Source organism: Ambystoma mexicanum, chromosome 1p (genome assembly GCF_040938575.1).
Source record: "Ambystoma mexicanum isolate Mex_15411 chromosome 1p, UKY_AmexF1_1, whole genome shotgun sequence".
Taxonomy (NCBI): Eukaryota; Metazoa; Chordata; class Amphibia; order Caudata; family Ambystomatidae; genus Ambystoma; species Ambystoma mexicanum.
In genome coordinates, this window is record NC_090921.1 from 225577478 (window position 1) to 225585176 (window position 7699).

The 7699-nt window shown below is 56.4% G+C and overlaps 1 protein-coding gene across 2 annotated transcripts in view; it reads right to left on the reverse strand.

Moving 5' to 3' along the window:
- The window catches only part of LOC138568176 (NXPE family member 3-like), a 242649-nt gene extending 242212 nt beyond the window's left edge, over positions 1-437 (reverse strand). For both annotated transcript variants that reach the window (XM_069646427.1, XM_069646426.1), the window contains exon 1: positions 86-437. The gene's annotated coding sequence lies outside the window, so the exon portion shown is untranslated. The remainder of the gene's footprint in view (positions 1-85) is intronic.
- Positions 438-7699: the final 7262 nt, after the last annotated feature.

Here is a 7699-nt window from a genome sequence, read left to right on the forward strand (position 1 = left end):
GAGGAGCGTCTAATGTAGGTGCTCGTCTCATTCCTAATAACCTAACTGTATACTGCATATCATTGGGCAAAAAGAGCGTTCTTACCCGATAGTGGTGTCTGCTCTATCACTATCTTCATTTAACTTGGTGTCTCCACAAAAACTGTTTCCCCTTTACTGGTGTATTGAGAAACCGAATTCCACGGCTGTTCCACACGAGTTTCAATGCCATTAATGTGAAAAGCTGTCACTGCACAGATGGTTCATTGTTACGGAGTTATCGTTTACATGCTTAGCGTGTTCACTGGCACCAAACAGTTAGGGCCCCACTCATTGTTATGTTCATCGACCTGTGGAGTAGTTCATGTTTATCTAGGTGGAAAGAAAACAACAGCCTCTTCGCCTGTGTCTGGTAGCGACTAGTTTCCATCGGAGAAAAGGACCAAGGCAACGGCCCGCCCACTCTTCCTCACGTGCTCTGTGTCTGTCATGATTTCCGCCGGAGCAATGAAGCGGTTCCGGGGCATTTTCAGTGCTCAGGATGCAGCGGGATTCGGGAAGCAGAAGGTTGTGACCATACCTGCCTAACCTCCGGAATTTTTCTGGAGACTCCGGAATTATAAGCATTTCTCCGGGTCTTCGAAAAAGTCCCCTGAATCTCAGGAATTTTGAGATTCTTTCCGGGTCCCGTCATATTCTCCACCTGATTGGCTGCCGCCGGTAGCCAATCGGGTGGAGAAGTGGTCGGGACCCGGAAACGGCGCTCAATGCGACCCCCGACCCCTGTAAAAGTGCTTTCAATCCATATAATTGGATTGAAAACAGTATTATTACGGCGGCGGTGACACCTTCATTTGCTTACCAAAATCATTCATTCAATGCTATAGTAAGCAAAATGAAGGCGGCGCCGCAGCAGGAATAATGCTGCTTTCAATCCAGTGACATGGATTGAAAGCAGCATTATTTCGGCGGCGGCGGCGCCTTCAGTTTGCTTACTATAGCATTGAATGAATTATTTTCAGTGCTAGAGTAAGCAAACAGAAGCCGCCGCCGCAAAAATGGTGCTTATCCAATGACATGGATTGAAAGCACTATTGTTGCAGCGGCACTGCCTTCATTTTGCTTACTACAGCATCGAATGAATTATTTCCAATGCTATAGTAAGCAAACTGAAGCATACAACAACCGAGTTTACCTGTTGGGCGTGTGGGCGGGGCCATGTGCAAATGGGCGGAGTCTTGTGTGGCTGTGGGCGGGGCATAAATCTCAGGAATTTTGATTTTCAAATGTAGGCAGGTATGGTTGTGACTGCACTGTATTTGGCTTGCAGTGGTTGGGTGGGCCTTTTATTTTGAATACGGAACGTTTCTACGAGATCCTGGAGCGTCGGACTTGGTCTTGTCTGGGCAAGGCTCTGGCTGCCAGGCTGCAGGAGCTGCTGCAATCCGTCTGCTCTTGGCTGGCTGAAAATACAATTAGCATTTTCTTCCGAGATACCGTGAACGTTCCTGCAAACCACCAGATTTCCATAGGGAAGCGGGAAATTACATTTATTTTAAAAATTACGTTCAGCTATTCATCATGTAAGGTATGGAGGGCTAAGAAAAGCAACAGGGAGACAGTGGATGGTGGCGTTTAACTGATCAAAGGGGGCTAATCGAGTAATTTAATCTTTCATGAGTGTGTGTTTAGGATGGGTGGTTTTAGAGGGGTCGATTGGGGCTGAGCATCTGTTCCAAGGGGAAGGGGCATCTTGCTATGGTGGGAGGATGGGGCATTATGGTATTGGTCTATTCTAGAGGGAGGGATGGGGCATCTTGGTGGGGTCTGAATGGTTGGATAGGGCACACTGGTGTAGGTCTGGTGGGATGGAGCACATTGGTGTGGGTCTGGGGACGGATGGGGCACATGGGTATGTTTCTGGAGGGAGAGATGGGGCACAGTGGGTCTGGAGGGTGGCATAGGTCATCTAGGTGTGGGTTGGGAGGGTTGGACGGGACATCTTGGTGTGGCTTTGGATGGGGGCACATTGTGGCACTGGGGGGTGGTTCATCTAGGTGTAGGTCTGGAGGGCAGGATGGGGGCATCTTGCTGTGTGAATGGAGGGATGGTGGCATCTTGGTGGGGCCTGTAATGCATAGGGGCACATTGGTGTTGGTCTTGTGGCACATTGGTGTGGGTTTGATGTGGGGGCTGGGCACATTGGTCTGGAGAGGGATGGCCGCATATTGGTGTGGGTCTGGAAGGAGTGGATGGGGCACATTGGTCAGGGGCATACTAGGATGGGTGGTTTTAGAGGGGGTTGGCTGGGGCTATCTGCGTGTGATTCAGGATCGGCACATGGGCATCTGTTGCAAGGGGAAGGGGCATCTTGATATGTGTAGGGAGGCTGGGGCATTATGGTATTGATATAGAGGGAGGGATGGGGCATCCTGGTGGGGTCTGAATGGATGGATAGGGGCATGCTGGTGTAGGGCTGGAGGGAGGGATAGGAAGATGGTGTGGGTCTGAGCGGAGGGATAGGGACAGTAGTGTGGGTTTGGGGTACATTGGTGTGGGTCTGGGGGAGGGATGGGGACATGGATGTGGGTCTGGAGGGAGAGATGGGGCTCAGTGTGTCTGGAGGGTGTCATGGGTCATCTAGGTTTGGGTTGGGAGGGTGAGTTGGGGCAGCTTGGTGTGGCTCTGGAGGGAGGGTGTGGGGGCGCATTGGTGTGGGTTTGATTGGAGGGATGGGGCACACTGGTGTGGGTTTAGGGGGAGGGATTGGGGACATGGGTGTGGGTCTGGAGGGAGAAATGGGGCACAGTGGGTCTGGAGGGGGCGGCATGGGTCATCTAGGTGTGGGTTGGGAGGGTAGGATGGGGCATATTGGTGTGGCTCTGGAGGGAGTTGGTGGGGGCACATTTGTGTGGGTTTGATGGGAGGGATGGGGCACATGGGCGTGTTTCCAGAGGGAGAGATGGGGCACAGTGGGTCTGGAGGGTGGCATGGGTACTCTAGGTGAGGGTTGGGAGGGTGGGATGGGGCATCTTGGTGTGGCTCTGGAGGGAGGGGGTGGGGGCACATTGGTGTGGGTTTAGGGGGTGGGATGGGGCACATGGGCGTGTTTCCAGAGGGAGAGATGGGGCACAGTGGGTCTGGAGGGTGGCATGGGTCATCTAGGTGTGGGTTGGGAAGGGGGGGTGGGAGCATCTTGGTGTGGCTCTGGAGGGAAGGGGTGGGACCACATTGGTATGAGTTTAGAGGGAGGGATGTGGTACATGGGTGTGTTTCCGGAGAGAGAGATGGGGCACAGTGGGTCTGGAGGGTGGCATGGGTCATCTAGGTGTGGGTTGGGAGGGTGGGATGGGGCATCTTGATGTGGCTCTGGAGGGAGGAGATGGGGCACATTGATGTGTCTGGGGGAGGGATAGGGGCACATTGTGGGACTGGGGGGAGGGGTGGTTCATCTAGGTGTTGGTCTGTAGGGCGGAATTGGGGCCTCTTGCTGTGGGGATGGAGGGATGGTGGCATCTTGGGGTCTACAATGGATAGGGGCACATTGGCGTCGGTCTGGGGGTACATTGGTGTGAGTTTGATGTGGGGGCAGGGCACATTGGTGTGGGTTTGGGAGGGACAGGGACATTGGTCTTGGGAGGGATAGCTGCATATTGGTGTGGGTCTGGAAGGAGGGGATGTGGTACATTGGTGTGTGTCTAGGATGTGTGGTTTTAGAGGGGGTTGGTTGGCTATCTGTATGTGATTCAGGATCGGCACATGGGTATCTGTTGCAAGGGGAAGGGGAATCTTGCTATGTGAAGGGAGGATGGGGCATTGTGGTATTGGTCTAGAGGGAGGGCTGGGGCATCTTGGTGGCGTCTGGATGGAAAGGGGTACGCTGGTGTGGGTCTGGCAGGATGGGGCACATTGGTGTGGGTGGGGGAATGGGGGACATGGGTGTGGGTCTGGAGGGAGAGATGGGGCACAGTGGGTCTGGAGGGTGTCATGGGTCATCTAGGTTTGGGTTGGTAGGGTGAGTTGGGGCAGCTTGGTGTGGCTCTGAAGGGAGGGTGTGGGGACACATTGGTGTGGGTTTGATTGGAGGGATGGGGCACACTGGTGTGGGTTTAGGGGGAGGGATTGGGGACATGGGTGTGGGTCTGGAGGGAGAAATGGGGCACAGTGGGTCTGGACGGTGGCATGGGTCATCTAGGTGTGGGTTGGGAGGGTAGGATGGGGCATATTGGTGTGGCTCTGGAGGGAGTTGGTGGGGGCACATTTGTGTGGGTTTGATGGGAGGGATGGGGCACATGGGCGTGTTTCCAGAGGGAGAGATGGGGCACAGTGGGTCTGGAGGGTGGCATGGGTCCTCTAGGTGATTGTTGGGAGGGTGGGATGGGGCATCTTGGTGTGGCTCTGGGGGAGGGGCCGGGGGCTAGGGGGTGGGATGGGGCACATGGGCGTGTTTCCGGAGGGAGAGATGGGGCACAGTGGGTCTGGAGGGTGGCATGGGTCATCTAGGTGTGGGTTGGGAAGGGGGGGTGGGAGCATCTTGGTGTGGCTCTGGAGGGAAGGGGTGGGACCACATTGGTGTGAGTTTAGAGGGAGGGATGTGGTACATGGGTGTGTTTCCGGAGAGAAAGATGGGGCACAGTGGGTCTGGAGGGTGACATGGGTCATCTAGGTGTGGGTTGGGAGGGTGGGATGGGGCATCTTGATGTGGCTCTGGAGGGAGGAGATGGGGCACATTGATGTGTCTGGGGGAGGGATAGGGGCACATTGTGGGACTGGGGGAGGGGTGGTTCATCTAGGTGTTGGTCTGTAGGGCGGAATTGGGGCCTCTTGCTGTGTGGATGGAGGGATGGTGGCATCTTGGGGTCTACAATGGATAGGGGCACATTGGCGTCGGTCTGGGGGTACATTGGTGTGAGTTTGATGTGGGGGCAGGGCACATTGGTGTGGGTTTGGGAGGGACAGGGACATTGGTCTTGGGAGGGATAGCTGCATATTGGTGCGGGTCTGGAAGGAGGGGATGTGGTACATTGGTGTGTGTCTAGGATGTGTGGTTTTAGAGGGGGTTGGTTGGCTATCTGTATGTGATTCAGGATTGGGACATGGGTATCTGCTGCAAGGGGAAGGGGCATCTTGCTATGTGAAGGGAGGATGGGGCATTGTGGTATTGGTCTAGAGGGAGGGCTGGGGCATCTTGGTGGGGTCTGGATGGATAGGGGTACGCTGGTGTGGGTCTGGCAGGATGGGGCACATTGGTGTGGGTGGGGGAATGGGGGACATGGGTGTGGGTCTGGAGGGAGAGATGGGGCACAGTCGGTCTGGAGGGTGGCATGGCTCATCTAGGTGTTGGTTGGCAGGGTAGGATGGGGCATCTTGGTGTGGCTCTGGAGGGAGGGAGTGGGGGCACACTCGTATGGGTTTGAGAGGGATGGGGCACATTATTGTGGGTCTGGGGGGAGGGATGTGGCACATGGGCGTGTTTTCTGAGGGAGAGATGGGGCACAGTGGGTCTGGATGGTGGCATGGGTCATCTAGGTATGGGTTGGGAGGGTGGGTTGGGGCATCTTGGTGTGGATCTGGAGGCAGGGGGTGGGTCCACATTGGTGTGGGTTTAGGAGTAGGGATGTGGCACATGGGTGTGTTTCCAGAGGGAGAGATGGGGCACAGTGGGTCTGGAGGGTGGCATGGGTCATCTAGGTGTGGGTTGGGAGATTGGGATGGGGCATCTTGGTGTGGCTCTGGAGGGCCGGGGTGGGGGCACATTGGTGTGGGTTTAGCAGACCGATGTGGCACATTAGTGTGTTTTCTGATGGAGAGATGGGGCACAGTGGGTCTGGAGGGTGGCATGGGTCATCTAGGTGTGGGTTGGGAGGGTGGGTTGGCAGCATCTTGGTGTGGCTCTGGAGGGAGGGGGCAGGACCACATTGGTGTGGGTTTGATGGGAGGGACGGGGACATTGGTCTTATTGGTGTGGGTCTGGAAGAAGGGAATGTGGCACATTGGTATGGGTCTGGGGCATACTAGAATGGGTGGTTTTAGAGGGGGTTGGCTGGGGCTATCTGCGTGTGATTCAGGATCGGCACATGGGCATCTGTTGCAAGAGGATGGGGCCTCTTGGTATGTGGAGGGAGGATGGAGCATTGTGGTATTGGTCTAGAGGGAGGGATGGGGCATCTTGGTGGGGTCTGAATGGATGGAGAGGAGGACACTGGTGTGGGTCTGGCAGGATGGGGCACATTGGTGTGGGTCTGGCGGGAGGGGCACATTGGTGTGGGTCTGGAGGGAGGGATAGGAACATAGTGGTGTGGGTCTGGGCGGAGGGATAGGGACAGTGGTGTGGTTTTGGGGTACATTGGTGTGGGTCTGGGAGAGGGATGGGCACAGTGGGTCTGGAGGGTGGCGTGGGTCATCTAGGTGTGGGTTGGGAGGGTAGGATGGCATGTTGGTGTGGCTCTGGAGGGGGGGGTAGGGGCACATTTGTGTGGGTTTGATAGGGATGGGGGCACAGTGGGACTGGACGGTGGCATGGGTCATCTAGGTGTAGGTTGGGATGGCATATTGGTGTGGCTCTGGAGGGAGTTGGTGGGGGCACATTGGTTTGGGCTTGATGGGAGGGATGGGGCACAGTGGGTCTGGAGGGAGAGATAGAGACACAGTGGTGCATGTCTGGAGGGAGGCATAGGGACACAGTGCTGCGGGTCTGGAGGGAGGCATAGGGACACAGTGGTGTGAGTCTGGAGAGAGGCATAGGGACACAGTGGTGTGGGTCTGGAGCAAGGGAGAGGGACACAGTGGTTCATGTCTGGAGGGAGGGATAGGTACACAGTGATGCAGGTCTGGAGAGAGGGGTAGGGACACAGTGGTGTGGGTCTGGGGACAGAGAGGGTTGGGGTGCAGTGGTGTGGGTCTCGAGAGTGGGAGGATTGGGGCACAGTGATGTGGATCTGGGGACAGGGAGGCTTGGGGCACAGTGGTGCAGGTCTGGGGACAGGGAGGGTTGGGGCGCAGTAGTGCAGGTCTAGGGACAAGTTTGGGGCACATTGGTGGGTCTGGAGGGAGGGATGGGGCTATGGTGTGGGTTTGGAAGGTGGGTTGGGACACTGGTGTGGGTCTGGAGGGAGGGTTGGAGACAGTGGTGTGGGTCTGGAGGGAGAGATAGGGACACAGTTGAGTGGGTCTGGAGATAGGGATAGGGAAACAGTGGCGTGGGTCTGGAGGGAAGTTTGGGACACAGTGGTGCAGGTCAGGACAGGGAGGGTTGGGGCACAGTGATGCGGGTCTGGGAACAGGGACGGATGGGCCGCAGTAGTGCGGGTCTAGGGTTGGGTCTGAAGGGAGGGATAGGGACATAGTGGTGTGGGTCTGGAGAGAGGGTTGGGCACACAGTAGTGTGGGTCTGGAGGGAGAGATAGGGACATAGTGGTGTGGGTCTGGAGAGAGGGTTGGGGACACAGTGATGTGGGTCTGGAGGGAGAGATAGGGGTACAGTGGTGTGGGGAGGGAGGCATAGGGACAGTGGTGTGGGTCTGGAGCGAGGGATAGGGTCACAGTGGTACGGGTCTGGAGAGAGGGATAGGGACACAGTGGTGTCAGTCTGGAGGGAGGGATAGGGACACATTGGTGCGTGTCTGGAGGGAGGGATAGGGACACAGTGGTGCGGGTCTGGAGAGAGGCATAGGGACACATTGGTGTGGATCTGGATCGAGGGATCGGGACACAGTGATGC